The sequence below is a fragment of the Panulirus ornatus genome, chromosome 12 (assembly GCF_036320965.1).
Source record: "Panulirus ornatus isolate Po-2019 chromosome 12, ASM3632096v1, whole genome shotgun sequence".
NCBI lineage: Eukaryota > Metazoa > Arthropoda > Malacostraca > Decapoda > Palinuridae > Panulirus > Panulirus ornatus.
Window position 1 is genome coordinate 746,135 of NC_092235.1, and position 16,819 is coordinate 762,953.

The window sequence follows — 16,819 nt, forward strand, 5'->3', positions numbered from 1 at the left end:
TACCACGGCAAAATACTGTTTGACCGACCGGTGCCGACTATCCGGCAAAATAACCACAGGGTAAATCTCCATGTTGCTGTCGTGTTTTCCTCTCAATTTTCCACGAAGAAATGAGTTTTACTTTTTTTATTGTCGTCGCAATAGACTGGAACTAAGCAATAGACTGGAACTAAGCAATAGACTGGAACTAAGCTGACCTGGTATGAGGTCAGAGCCCTCATTATCATCCCTGCTAACTACCGGAAGCAGATTAAGTCGTTCCACAACCGATGTCCGGCCCATGTTAACTCTGATGTGCCCAGCAGTTGGAGGAGGATCGCCAGAAGCTTCTGGAAGATTTCAAGGACGTCTTGGTGGACCTGACCCTTTCAGATAAGGTCGAAAACCACAATTTATTGTGAAGATCTTCACTATAACGTTGGACGAACATACTGAATGTTGCACACATGTGATGCGGACAAAATGAAAAAAGAAAAAGACAAAAAATATGTCTGGTGTGGGTCTCGAACCCACGACCTTGAGTGTGTGAGACTCACGCTCTACCACTGAGCTAACCAGACAATAGAAAATACGTCTGTTTCTTCAATTTGAATTAATGAAAATCTTTGCGAGGCAGCGTTTAGAAAAGAGTGATGTCTTTGACGAAATTTACTTGTTTGGCTCCTTCTTCTGTTCCTCATTATCGAAAGTAAACATACTGGAGGATATATATATATATATATATATATATATATATATATATATATATATATATATATATACATATATATATATATATATATATATATATATATATATATATATATATATATATATATATATATATATATATATATATATATATATATATATTATCCCTGGGGATAGGGGATTAAGAATACTTCCCACGTATTCCCTGCGTGTCGTAGAAGGCGACTAAAAGGGGAGGGAGCGGGGGGCTGGAAATCCTCCCCTCTCGTTTTTTTTTAATTTTCCAAAAGAAGGAACAGAGGGGGCCAGGTGAGGATATTCCGAAAAAGGCCCAGTCCTCTGTTCTTAACGCTACCTCGCTAATGCGGGAAATGGCGAATAGTTTGAAAAAAAAAAAAAAAATATATATATATATATATATATATATATATATATATATATATATATATATATATATATATATATATATATATATATATATATATATATATATTTTTTTTTTTTATACTTTGTCGCTGTCTCCCGCGTTTGCGAGGTAGCGCAAGGAAACAGACGAAAGAAATGGCCCCTCCCCCCATACACATGTACATACACACGTCCACACACGCAAATATACATACCTACACAGCTTTCCATGGTTTACCTCAGACGCTTCACATGCCTTGATTCAATCCACTGACAGCACGTCAACCCCTGTATACCACATCGCTCCAATTCACTCTATTCCTTGCCCTCCTTTCACCCTCCTGCATGTTCAGGCCCCGATCACACAAAATCTTTTTCACTCCATCTTTCCACCTCCAATTTGGTCTCCCTCTTCTCCTCGTTCCCTCCACCTCCGACACATATATCCTCTTGGTCAATCTTTCCTCACTCATTCTCTCCATGTGCCCAAACCATTTCAAAACACCCTCTTCTGCTCTCTCAACCACGCTCTTTTTATTTCCACACATCTCTCTTACCCTTACGTTACTTACTCGATCAAACCACCTCACACCACACATTGTCCTCAAACATCTCATTTCCAGCACATCCATCCTCCTGCGCACAACTCTATCCATAGCCCACGCCTCGCAACCATACAACATTGTTGGAACCACTATTCCTTCAAACATACCCATTTTTGCTTTCCGAGATAATGTTCTCGACTTCCACACATTTTTCAAGGCTCCCAAAATTTTCGCCCCCTCCCCCACCCTATGATCCACTTCCGCTTCCATGGTTCCATCCGCTGACAGATCCACTCCCAGATATCTAAAACACTTCACTTCCTCCAGTTTTTCTCCATTCAAACTCACCTCCCAATTGACTTGACCCTCAACCCTACTGTACCTAATAACCTTGCTCTTATTCACATTTACTCTTATTGTATTGTTGACTGGTTGGTAAGGTTATTTAATGTATGTATGACTCATGGTGAGGTGCCTGAGGATTGGCGGAATGCGTGCATAGTGCCATTGTACAAAGGCAAAGGGGATAAGAGTGAGTGCTCAAATTACAGAGGTATAAGTTTGTTGAGTATTCCTGGTAAATTATATGGGAGGGTATTGATTGAGAGGGTGAAGGCATGTACAGAGCATCAGATTGGGGAAGAGCAGTGCGGTTTCAGAAGTGGTAGAGGATGTGTGGATCAGGTGTTTGCTTTGAAGAATGTATGTGAGAAATACTTAGAAAAGCAAATGGATTTGTATGTAGCATTTATGGATCTGGAGAAGGCATATGATAGAGTTGATAGAGATGCTCTGTGGAAGGTATTAAGAATATATGGTGTGGGAGGCAAGTTGTTAGAAGCAGTGAAAAGTTTTTATCGAGGATGTAAGGCATGTGTACGTGTAGGAAGAGAGGAAAGTGATTGGTTCTCAGTGAATGTAGGTTTGCGGCAGGGGTGTGTGATGTCTCCATGGTTGTTTAATTTGTTTATGGATGGGGTTGTTAGGGAGGTAAATGCAAGAGTCCTGGAAAGAGGGGCAAGTATGAAGTCTGTTGGGGATGAGAGAGCTTGGGAAGTGAGTCAGTTGTTGTTCGCTGATGATATATATATATATATATATATATATATATATATATATATCCCTGGGGATAGGGGAGCAAGAATACTTCCCACGTATTCCCTGCGTGTCGTAGAAGGCGACTAAAAGGGGAGGGAGCGGGGGGCTGGAAATCCTCCCCTCTCGTTTTTTTTTTAATTTTCCAAAAGAAGGAACAGAGAATTGGGCCAGGTGAGGGTAGTCCCTCAAAGGCTCAGTCCTCTGTTCTTAACGCTACCTCGCTAATGCGGAAAATGGCGATTAGTTTGAAAAAAAGAAATATATATATATATATATATATATATATATATATATATATATATATATATATATATATATATATATATATATATATATATATATTTTTTTTTTTTTAATTTTCCAAAAGAAGGAACAGAGAAGAGGGCCAGGTGAGGATATTTCCTCAAAGGCCTAGTCCTCTGTTCTTAACGCTACCTCGCTGTCGCGGGAAATGGCGGATAGTATGAAAAAAAAAAAAAAAAAAATATTGGAAAGGATCACAATTTTGTGCGTGATCAAGTATATTCCCATCAGTCCCAAGTGCACTTTCGTGTAATAATCACATCATCATGGGAGACACAAGAGAGAAATATAACAGTCAGTTGATATACAACGAAGAGACGTAGCTAGGACGCCATATGGTAAACATGTGATTGTCGAAGACAGACAACAAGCGTATCATAAACTTATTATGTGGACAAGAAGGTGAATTGGTTACAAATTTTATCAACATTAAAGTTATCCAATTTGTATAGATCATCACTAATATTAAGATTATAATTCTTTGTGTATTCAGTAATAGAAGATTCAATGATATTTCTCGTGGTACTTGAGTTAGAGTTAATAACTGAGATGGCATTATTAACTCTAATTCCAGTACCACGAGAAATATCATTGAATCTTCTATTATTAAATACACAAAGAATTATAAACCTTGAGGAAGCAACATGGCGGTCAAAAATAAGCTGCAGGAATGAAGTTTATGAATGGAATATCAGTGAGACGATCCAAATGACGAATGAATGAAAGTGTAATAAAGTCATGATGAATGAATGAAAGTGTAATAAAGTCATGATGAATGAATGAAAGTGTAATAAAGTCATGATGAATGAATGAAAGTGTAATAAAGTCATGATGAATGAATGAAAGTGTAATAAAGTCATGATGAATGAATGAAAGTGTAATAAAGTCATGATGAATGAATGAAAGTGTAATAAAGTCATGATGAATGAATGAAAGTGTAATAAAGTCATGATGAATGAATGAAAGTGTAATAAAGTCATGATGAATGAATGAAAGTGTAATAAAGTCATGATGAATGAATGAAAGTGTAATAAAGTCATGATGAATGAATGAAAGTGTAATAAAGTCATGATGAATGAATGAAAGTGTAATAAAGTCATGATGAATGAATGAAAGTGTAATAAAGTCATGATGAATGAATGAAAGTGTAATAAAGTCATGATGAATGAATGAAAGTGTAATAAAGTCATGACGAATGAATGAAAGTGTAATAAAGTCATGATGAATGAATGAAAGTGTAATAAAGTCATGATGAATGAATGAAAGTGTAATAAAGTCATGATGAATGAATGAAAGTGTAATAAAGTCATGATGAATGAATGAAAGTGTAATAAAGTCATGATGAATGAATGAAAGTGTAATAAAGTCATGATGAATGAATGAAAGTGTAATAAAGTCATGATGAATGAATGAAAGTGTAATAAAGTCATGATGAATGAATGAAAGTGTAATAAAGTCATGACGAATGAATGAAAGTGTAATAAAGTCATGATGAATGAATGAAAGTGTAATAAAGTCATGATGAATGAATGAAAGTGTAATAAAGTCATGATGAATGAATGAAAGTGTAATAAAGTCATGATGAATGAATGAAAGTGTAATAAAGTCACGATGAATGTGATGAATGAATGAAAGTGTAATAAAGTCATGATGAATGTGATGAATGAATGAAAGTGTAATAAAGTCATGATGAATGAATGAAAGTGTAATAAAGTCATGACGAATGAATGAAAGTGTAATAAAGTCATGATGAATGAATGAAAGTGTAATAAAGTCATGATGAATGAATGAAAGTGTAATAAAGTCATGATGAATGAATGAAAGTGTAATAAAGTCATGATGAATGAATGAAAGTGTAATAAAGTCATGATGAATGAATGAAAGTGTAATAAAGTCATGACGAATGAATGAAAGTGTAATAAATTCATGATGAATGAATGAAAGTGTAATAAAGTCATGATGAATGAATGAAAGTGTAATAAAGTCATGATGAATGAATGAAAGTGTAATAAAGTCATGATGAATGAATGAAAGTGTAATAAAGTCATGATGAATGAATGAAAGTGTAATAAAGTCATGGTGAATGTGATGAATGAATGAAAGTGTAATAAAGTCATGATGAATGAATGAAAGTGTAATAAAGTCATGATGAATGAATGAAAGTGTAATAAAGTCATGATGAATGAACGAAAGTGTAATAAAGTCATGATGAATTAATGAAAGTGTAATAAAGTCACAGTTTAAAAGGACAAAATATGAATGGCAGCCAGGGAAGAGTGGCCCAGGTAAATGGAAGGGTTGAAAAGTTGGCGTTATGTGACGAATTTTGATAGATTTTGCAAGTTTCCTTTCCTATGATGGAACGTAAAAGTTTGTGCTTAGTTCTAGAGACAGAGTTCATAGGTTTATGTTTTAATGATGAACATCAAAGGATACCATTAATTTAACTGACTTTAAAAATGTTCAGTTAAATGAAGCATTACATACACAAGCTGTTTTTTGGTGGAGTTAAAAATTCGCATTTTTTGCTAGTTCTAAAGTAGGTGTTAAATTGACAGACTTAAAAGTTCGAGTTTCAGCTTTAAACCTTGTGTTTGTATGACGTATCTTAGAGTACTTGTTAATATAATGTAAGTGGAAGGTTTACGTTTAAAAGATGGTGTTTAAATGCTACATAATGAATGACAGTTAAATGGATAGATTTGAAGTTCGCGTTTACATGGGCCACTTTAAGGTTAAGGTTCGTACGTACCAGGTTGACCAGATGGCGGTAGTGTGTAGACACAGCCATACCAGGTCGTATTTATCATCATTAAAGTCACCTTCCTTACTTACTTATGGCGGCGATGAAATTCACTGGTTCTTGATTGTGCACCAATTAACCTATCAGATAATGGTACAATGTTTGCCTGGTGTTGCATATATCACGTCTGTTGTTGAAACACAAGAATGCCAGGTGACTTTGGGAGTGGATGATAATGTAAAGATCAATATAAATGTGGGAAATCTTGAACCGCCATCACCAGACACAACACATGTTTGGATCTGGCGGGGGGAGGGACTTGCCTGTGACGTCACGATGCCCCGCCTCCAGCCTGGCGCCGCTCTGTGTGTGTGTGTGTGTGTGTGTGTAGCCCCTGGGTTCATGTTGGCCACAGCCACCCACCGGCCGGTGGTCAGGTCAGTGGGCGGTGTGTGTGTGTGTGTGTGTGTGTGTGTGTGTGTGTAGCCCCTGGGTTCATGTTGGCCACAGCCACCCACCGGCCAGCCGGGCGGTAGTTTATAACTAAGACTGGTAGTTTCACATGCCACTTGGAGTGTCCCTCACTACAGAACTTGAGCAGCTCTTATCCTGAGGTGGAGCAGTTGATCCTCTCCACCAGGCTGGTACACTTGGTCTGCACCAGGTGGCTCCCTCCTGGTCATCCTGAGTGGTTGGTTGCTGTGTGGGATTTAATGACCATTGACTTGTTAAGGTCATTAGACCAGCCATCATTTGATCATCTGATAAAACATGAAGCAACGCCAAATATTACATGATCCATCTAAACTATTGAGAATGATGAAGTCTGATATTGTTACGTTACGTCATCCAATCTTGCCACTCACATGTTACGGTAATCACGACTACATACATAGTGTTGTTACGACTGATATTACTGTATGTACTGTAGTAAAGTACTGTGGTTATGTGGACACCAGACGAGACCATCATTATGATGTGTCACCAACATGTATCTATAATGCTTCCATAACTGGCACGATCAAGAAGGTTATAACAACATTATCCTTGTGTCACCAACATGTATCTATAATACTTCTATAACCAGCACGATCAAGAAGGTTATAACAACATTATCCTTGTGTCACCAACATGTATCTATAATACTTCTATAACCAGCATGATCAAGAAGGTTATAACAACATTATCCTTGTGTCACCAACATGTATCTATAATACTTCTATAACCAGCATGATCAAGAAGGTTATAACAACATTATCCTTGTGTCACCAACATGTATCTATAATACTTCTATAACCAGCATGATCAAGAAGGTTATAACAACATTATCCTTGTGTCACCAACATGTATCTATAATACTTCTATAACCAGCATGATCAAGAAGGTTATAACAACATTATCCTTGTAGTTGTTGGATCAGTGTAGAGCAGAGCAATACCTGGTGAACATTACTTCCTGGTTGGTGGCCGCCATAAATACCACCAGTGTTTATAAGCTCACACATGATTCCACCTTCTTGTAAGTGGAGCAAGAGTCGGTGGCTCAGGGTGCAGGTGTACTGATCATGTTGAGATGAGTAATAATGGATATATGAGCATACATTGGTGGGTTTCCTGTATATGCTAAACTTAAACTTGTTTCCTTGTCTATGGATCATGGAATCTAGAAATGGTAACATACCATTATTTTCATTTTTCTACAGTAAATTTGATGGAAGGTACTAAATTGTTAAGTAAGGGGAGAAATATTTGTAAATTTTCATTTGTTCGTCAAACACAAAGAACATCATCTACATACCTAAACCAAATTGCATTAGAAGGTAAGATATCCTTTAGTAATTTTGTTTCAGAAAAATCCATATAAAGATTACTTAGTACAGGTGAAACAGGGTTACCCATTGCCATACCAAATTTTTGAGCATAATAATCTCCATTAAATTGAAATACACAGTCTTTTATACACAATTTTATCAGTTCAATGAAATTAGACTTTGAAGCAGGTAAATGAATATCATCCAAGACATCAAATAAATATTCTAAAAGGTCATCAACTGGAACTTTAGTGAAGAGTGAGGAAACATCAAAGCTAACTAGTTTAAAATCAAAATTAACATTGATATTGTTTAGCTTGTTGACTAAATCTACATTGTTCATGATATTAGAATTTGATACCTTACCCAATAAAGGGCTTAATAAAGAAACTAACCATTTTGACAATTCATATGTGATGGAGCCTACTGAACTCACTATAGGTCTTGCTGGAAAATTCTGTTTATGTGTTTTGATAAGTCCATACATATATGGCAATGAATGGGACAAAGATGACAAACTTTTGATGAGAGAAATGTTACCTTTCAACAACAACTTCATATCTTTATTGAAATGAGAATTAACTGCTTTTAAGGGATTTTTACTAAGTTTAGAATATGTTGTGTCATCATTTAAAAGATCATTCATTTTAGATAAATAGTTACTTTTGTCTAAAATCACAACAGAGTTAGACTTATCTGCCTTGTTTAATCACGTTAAAAACTATGATCATTGTATTGACTGGAGTAACGCCATCTCAGTTATTAACTCTAACTCTATTACCAAGAGGAATATCATTGAATCTTCTATTATTAAGTATTCAAAGAATTGTAATCTTAATATTAGTGATGGTCTAGACAAATTAGATAACTTTATTGTTGATAAAATTTGTAAAATGATAAGTTTATGAACGCTCGTTGTATGTTTTGGACAATCACATGTTTACCAAATGGCTTTTAGCTTCGTCTCTTCGATGTATATCAACTGACATATTTCTCTCTTGTGTCTCTCCTGATGATGTGATTAATACACGAAAGTGCACTTGGGAGCTTATTGTGTTTCATTTTCCCCGTGGACTCATAGGAATATCTTGATGACGCGCAAAATTGTGATCCTTTCCAACATGGATTCCACACGGCTCTTCTATTTCTTCTCTACAAGCTGTCCTGGACTTTCTCCTTTCGTTACTGCTTTCTCCAAATCGCTTATCAAGGCTTACCAACTGAAGATACGATTTGGATTCCTTAGGAAATGCCTTGATGAACAAATGATGCCAAGATCTGTCCTACCTCAACGTTTGCTTCAGCTGTCTGGTCGACGATTTGATCAATTCCAAAATATTATTTTAAAGAAAAACATTGAATTAAAGAAACTTGAAATGGAGGAGGCTTTTCGCATTTCAAGAGAGAAGAAACGTGCCATTCAAATGGCAATACCGACACACTGGAAGAACCGGATGTTGGATTATTGCTATGATAAATTAAGGAAAGAATGCAATGGGCTACAAGTGTCACTAAATTGTAAGCTGGACCATCTTATTGAAAACATCGACTGGACCAAGAACACAAACCCATCTTTTGTGGTAAACCTATCTAATAAACTAAATAAAGATTCATTGTGTGCATTAGGCTATGGTTTGTTTTGTGTGCTCTGACAGGGAAGCCAGCTGTGTTGATGTCACAAAGTCTTTTTGTAATGTAGAAAAATACAGTAATTTAAGTAATGATGAAATTGATATCTGCAAGGGTTTAGTGTATGCCAGTTTGTCAAAACCAGTGGAAGCTAATTGCCCTAAAAGATTCATAAGAGCTATTAACACCTTAAAGAAAGACAAGGATATACATATTACTAAACAGATAAGTCTAACTCTGTTGTGATTTTAGACAAAAGTAACTATTCATCTAAAATGAATGATCTTTTAAATGATGACACAACATATTCTAAACTTAGTAAAACTTCCTTAGAAGCAGTTAATTCTCATTTCAATAAAGATATGAAGTTGTTGTTGAAAGGTAACATCTCTCTTATCAAAAGTTTGACATCTTTGTCCCATTCATTGCCATATATGTATGGACTTATCAAAACATAAACAGAATTTTCCAGCAAGACCTATAGTGAGTTCAGTAGGCTCCATCACATATGAATTGTCAAAATGGTTAGTTTCTTTATTAAGCCCTTTAGTGGGTAAGGTATCAAATTCTAATATCATGAACAATGTAGATTTAGTCAACAAGCTAAACAATATCAATGTTAATTTTGATTTTAAACTAGTTAGCTTTGATGTTTCCTCACTTTTCACTAAAGTTCCAGTTGATGACCTTTTAGAATATTTATATGATGTCTTGGATGATATTCATTTACCTGCTTCAAAGTCAAATTTCATTGAACTGATAAAATTGTGTATAAAAGACTGTATTTCAATTCAATGGAGATTAGTATGCTCAAAAATTTGGTATGGCAATGGGTAACCCTCTTTAACCTGTACTATGTAATCTTTATATGGAAATTTCTGAAACAAAGTTACTAAAGGATATCTTACCTTCTAACGCAATTTGGTTTAGGTATGTAGATTATGTTCTTTGTGTTTGACTAACAAATGAAAATTTATAAATATTTCTCCCCTTACTTTAACAATTTAGTCCCTTCCGTCAAATTTACTGTAGAGCTTACAAAAATCCTATACATGAATATTATTTTTATTCACCTTTGCACATTGTTCAGTTAGCCTTTGTATTGTTATTCAACTTTGCTACCTCATTGGTTTTTGAGAGCTACACCTGGTTGAATTGTGATTATTATGTGCTCTAAGATCACACTTATTGCAAGTTGCTTTATAGGATTTTTGTAAGCTCTACTTTAAGAATTATATTGTATTCCTGATAAAATCTCTGTTTTAACTCTTCTGAAGACCAGTTCTTTCATGCCTGTCATGCTACAGTATAATTCATTTTCTCTTATCTTTGTCCAATGTCATTCCATTTCCCTACACCTTGTTTTCAGTTTCTGTGAGAAATGTTAGATCAGAGTTTCATTTTTCCACTTGACAGGAAATTATTTGGTGCTGTTGGGTGGTGAGCACACCACTAGATAGCCAGCTGTGCCCTGCTAGTGATTCCCGTATGTGTGCAAGTAAATCATAGTATTTAAAGCCTCCATATTGCTCTCTCAATATGACAATGTTATGATAGTTCAGCATAAAACAGGCGTGGCATGATGCCAGCAGTAGCAGACAAGTCTTTTTTCTCAAAGAAACCGAAAAAAAGGGCTCCTTCACTACTTTAAGAACCACTTACTCCTTTGAACATGAAAAAAGATTCATCATATGAAACCCCCACAACATATATGACATTTTAAAGTAGCCTTTACCACGAACATATACAACATAGCTCTGAAAGTTCTACATTGCTGCTGGAATTTTCACATTACAGAGAAAAGTTTCATTTATGTCTGACCTTGGAATAGTTGGGTTGTTGGTCTGAACAAGATGGCTGAGACTGCAGGGTCTGCTGACTTTTCTGAGGAGGGATTGGCAGTTTCTAGAAATTATGATGCTTCCTAGTCAAGCACCTGTATGCTTAAGTGCGTGTAAGCCTTCTCCATTATTTGCTGCAACATCTTAATGCGCTTCATTTTGAATTAAGCAAGCAAGGGCTTAGGGCAGGGTTCATCAAACTGATTTCTGAAAAATAAACCGATTATACTTTCCACTGTCAGGATAATAGCTACATAGTTGCACAACAAACTGTATATCATATCAATTCTCTAAAATTCAAGCTTAAACAATAATTCTTGACCTTCTCTACTTACAGGTCATTTGCCTTGAGGACAGCAGCATCTTTTGTTCTGCAAGACCTAATGGATCCATCAATGTGGAGGCAGACTTGCCTTCAAATATGCCTTAGAAAGTCACCAAACAGAATATTAAGCAACAAAAATGCATTTTAAAGGTGCAAGTTTAAGGGCTACATAGAACTGAAAGGATGTTAAAATATAACCTCTATCAAAGGTACAGTTTCTAGATATCAGAGCAGCGAGGACATCTAATATATAAGAAACTAATGGAAGTTTTTAAATCCTTAGCTGAACCTTTGATTGTGAAACATTCATCCCTAACACAATGTTTACATATTTCCTGTTGAGATCAGATTGTTATCCTTACTACCCATTTTTTTTTAATGTGCTCACATACGCTAAATAGACTCACAAAATTTAGCTAAATAGACTCAGAAAACTTGAAATTTTAACATAATCAATGACTACGACAAACCTTAATTATCTATTTTCATTGCATATGTAAAGTCTGTGGGACTTCTGTCCAGGAACACTGTTTTAGGTGGTGGAAGACTGGTTGTGTGACTGCTGCATTTGGGCCAGTTCAAGAGCATGTTGGTGAGAGGCTTCCAAACCCATTAGCAAATGGACCATAGTGTTTCATGTGAAAGTCTGTTACATTATTAGGGTCTGTAGGAGGAAAGTTCCCTAAGATTTTAAAGGCAGTGTGTGTATCAGTGGGAGTGATGGGTACGTGGGCGATTGTCTCTGAATGGATTTTGGGTAGATTTTTAACAACTTTCCTTTTTAGAAGCGAGATTGGTTTGTGGGTAATTTTTGAGAAGTGTCTCATAAGTATGCTTGTAAGTTCTTTGGGACAATGGATTTTACTGTGATGAGTCAGGTGTGCTTCATGAGTGAGGACTGGTGAGACGAGTGGTGATGTGGGTCTTTCGGTTCACTGTGTTGATGGAGTGCCAGTTATCTGTTTGCCTCTATATGATTAGGTTAATGATAGTTTTATTTAAGAATATTGATTTAATCTCTGATTTCTATCGATGGTGAGTGGTTATGTGTAAGATGGTTTCTTTACTTTACGATGTGTGTAATTTATGGGAGTAGGTAGTAGTTTGTAGGAAGCTAACAACCAGGGAGGTATATTACCAGTACTAACCGCCTGGGTATCTGGAGGGTTAGTGACGCCTGTTTAGTGATCCAGCACTCAGGTGGTCGTCACGTTGCACTCATCTGACCCACGTAGCTGTCTTTTGTATTGACTGGGTGAGCTGGATGGAGTGTGCTCAGGATGGGTAAGTGGTCAGAGGATGGTTGCCGTAGCATCCTTCCATTTAATGCTGGTGTGAGAAGAATGTTGTTTCACAAAGTTAGCTGCAGGAGGTGGTGGACTGGGAGTCTGGTTGGTTGGTTGGTTGCATAGGTTAAGTATACTGAGAAGTTACAGTTGAAGAGATTCACCTCAGAGATCATAAGTGTGAATGCTGAACAAAGTGGACATTCAAATCTTTAATAATGGGAGCATCTTACCGAGGTTCTGCTGTTGGGTAGTGTATCTTATGGGGTATGTAGAGTGAGGAGGTATGCAGATGTTGATTATCTTGCACCTAGTACTGTGTTTATAGGATATTGTTGTTGTCTGTGAGCTGTTGTATGGTGTCAGTTGTGGAGAAAATTATGGTTTGGTGAATAAGTGTTATGAGTACCTACTCCTTGTCTGCTATTTCTTACAGCTGTGAGATCTGGATGTGAGACTAGCTTCTTAGATGAGTGCTACAAGGGTACTCCATTTTCTTAATTAGCTGTGAATTTCTGTGTATTTGTTCTTATCATTACTAGCACCGAATTGCAAAATCTTTAGTTTGTCATTGCAGTTCTGTGGCGTAGAATGATCTATTTGTGAAGACTGAAAATGCACATTCTGTAATGCTGTTTATTGGAAATTTGTGCTCGAGGAGAAGGTGTTTGTGACGGAGTTTTGTAAGTTATTTTCTGAATGGCTGCTGTACGTCCAGTGTTCTGAGTAGTCTCCAGTGGATGACAGTGATGTACAGTGGAGGTGATACCAATGACTGCAGTTAAAGCATAAATTGTAGTTGTGCTTTTTGATATAATTGGCACTATGAACACATGTCATAAGCTGAAATTAGTGGTTAGATGACCTGGCCATTACCTCCCTATAGTTAACATATGTGTGAATTCTTCAGATGCCTGAGTATAACCTTAAACAACACACTGCACAAAAATTAACTTTACACCAGTGAATGAGAGGTCTCAAATTGATCACCTGTTAGCTTTAAAGAGGTTGGTATGTTATCAGATCTTTTAGTCGTTATGTCATTACATTACTTTGAAAGTGAAAATACCATTTTTATACTAGTTTTCTGAAGAGACGTAGTAAGAGCAATGGTAAAGGGAAAAAAATATTGTCAATCACACCAATGGGAAAAAGATATTGCTAAGGTCATTAAAGGAAAAATAATATTGTTAAGCTTACTAAAGGAAAACAATATTGTTGTTAAGGTTATGGCAGTATAGATTTCCCATATAATATCCTTCATGTCGAAATATACAAGGAGTAGAAATATGGCATTAAATCAATATCCCAACCATGGTCTAATTCAAGAAACAAAACTGATAACTAAAACATACAACACCACAGTGGCAGTCAGCTGTGAACATGGTTTAATACAAACACAATATTATGATCGTAGGAAGACCCTCCATATATAATATATCAAATAAGAAACAAAAATAGCCTCTAACATAGAAGCTGAAGATAACATATGGAAAACACAACACTAAAATGTCCAGGACTAGAAATATAATAACCTCAAACACAAAACTGACTGCAAACATGTACATAAACTAATTTACTGGTAAACAATAACACTGAGAGGACTACATATGAAAATTATTGGTTTGATGCAAGGTACAAAAAAAAGGCAAATGGAGGTGTACAGTACATAGCAAAGATAAACAATGAAACAGTTTGCATGGATTAGTAATATTACAGCCAATTTTGTTGTCGCTAGACTGGTGAAGCCATAATGCAAGAATAAACTGGAGTCCAAGTATAAGAATCAAAAGTACATAATGTGTTGTGAAAACTGGTACCAGAATGAAATAATTAAACACAAGAAGATAGATATCAGCATAAAGCATAGAAAATCCTTGAAATGAAATTATCAATGGAATAATCATAGTTACACACATATGAATATTTCATGCAGTTTCAAGGAAAAACAAACTAGCTCAACTAAATACTTTAATGTGGCAACATGAGGAAAAGAGAGAAGCTTTGGAAATGATTTACATCTTGTACGACATTTTTACTTCACAATAAAAGTATTCTCTTAAACAGGGTCATCTTGGGGCTCAGCGAGGCCATTCCTTTCAAATTACAGTCTGCGTACACCATCCAAATATAACAGTGCGAATGGAAAATTTAGGTAGGCTAAACATTAATTGAAAACATCAGGTGAGACCCATTATGAAGAAGAGCAAAGTAACTTGTCAGCTTTACCTTTTACTGCAGATAATATCTGATGAATTAATTTCAATGAGTCCTTAACTTTACAGAGATGCAGAAGTGTCTTGTTCATCTGAAAAATATAAAGAACAAAATGGTAATCAGCAGCGTAGTTACAAGAGGATGGAGGGTAGGCCCCAGGAACCACCGACTGTTTAGGGTTTTTATGATATCCAATTCTGCCTAGCTCCTAGGTTGCCATCCAGTCAATTTGGCCGTGATAATCTTGGCAAATCTATCCCCAAGGGTCCCAAATATCTAAACGCCAGTGGTAAATAGCACCTCGACTTAACTCAAAATATCACATATTGTTTACTTGACACTTATAGAGCCTAGCTTTCATGTGGTAATCAATAAGATTTGAAAATGAACTTTGTCTAAATACAACACAAACACTTTAAACAGCTAATGTTAGAAATGAAAAGAAAAGTACTAATCAATGATAACAAATATAAACAAACCGTAACTTTTATTCTGTCCCTTACCACCATGCATGTCTGTTCAAACAAAACCAACTGAACAAAAATAATTCTTTATGAACGTCTCGATTAACTAGAATTTCCCAAGAAACAATAACATATAAGAGAAGTTTTAGTCTGCAAACAAAACAAATACTTAAAACAGCTAACACAAAAGTAAAAAATAGATATAATAAATGATCATAAATTAAAGCCAGTAACTATCAATAGCTGTCGCTTACACTCACGAATGGCTGACCCGTACCATATTTTGGTCTTCCGCTTCACGTACAAATCTTGACCAATAACAATTCTAAATTATAATTACTATAATTTTCTTTAATCATTATATTACAATTTTCTTATGTTAATAATTAGTATAACAAACACAAACAAAAACTGTAGAACTAGCAGAAGACAAATTTCAGGCAGCAACTATGAACAAGCGGGAAGGTTTGATCATTTCTCTCCTGCTCCTGCCTCTCTCTCCGTCTCCCATATGGCCTTCCCATACACCAAGATGATATATATATATATATATATATATATATATATATATATATATATATATATATATATATATATATATATATATATATATATATTTATATATATATATATATATATATATATATATATATATATATATATATATATATATATATATATATATATATATATATATATATATCTGGCCAATTCCCTGATCAACTTTGTTAACGTAGGTTGCATAAAATATACAAAATCACTAACCTCATTACAGGTTACTATATTATAAGAAATAATTTCATAGATTTTTGTTTATTCTCCATAGATTTGAAACACTTTAAAAGCCTAGCTTGTATACTAAGATTTTCATCCTCTGAGCGAAGCTATACAATAATCGTCCTTATCTACTCTGGGCATTGCATAGCCTCCTGATGATCAAGGTTGCTGTTTTGGTTGTCCGTTTCCCTTGTTACTGCTGCGCCTCACTGCACACCTTACATGAGTGCCTTCCACAGTATTAGGGACAGCTGCTTGGCCTCACTGTAGCTACTTCTGGGACGGTTGCCAATCTTCCTCGTATTCCCTCATGACCACAGCACCAAACCGACTCCCGCCATCAGGCCGAGACGCACAAACATTTCTGACAAAATTGAGACAAACGCTTTCGCGTCAGTTTTGACACCAAGTGAATTTATACGACAATTACGTTCAAGATGCTTGGTTTTTCGTTCATGGATTGAACAGAAGCAACCAACGATGGTTGCTACTGCCCAATCCATGAAGTCCCCCCCACCACGGAAAGGTAACCAAGCTTCGGGGGGGATGGGTGTTTACCCTGACGCCAACGGAGAAACTCAATACAATATTTTTATTATAACTTTCCTTAATCTTGAAAAATGAATCAATCAGAGGGAAGAATAGCCCCAGCCATATGAAGATTGGCTAACCGAATCCTTGCGCAT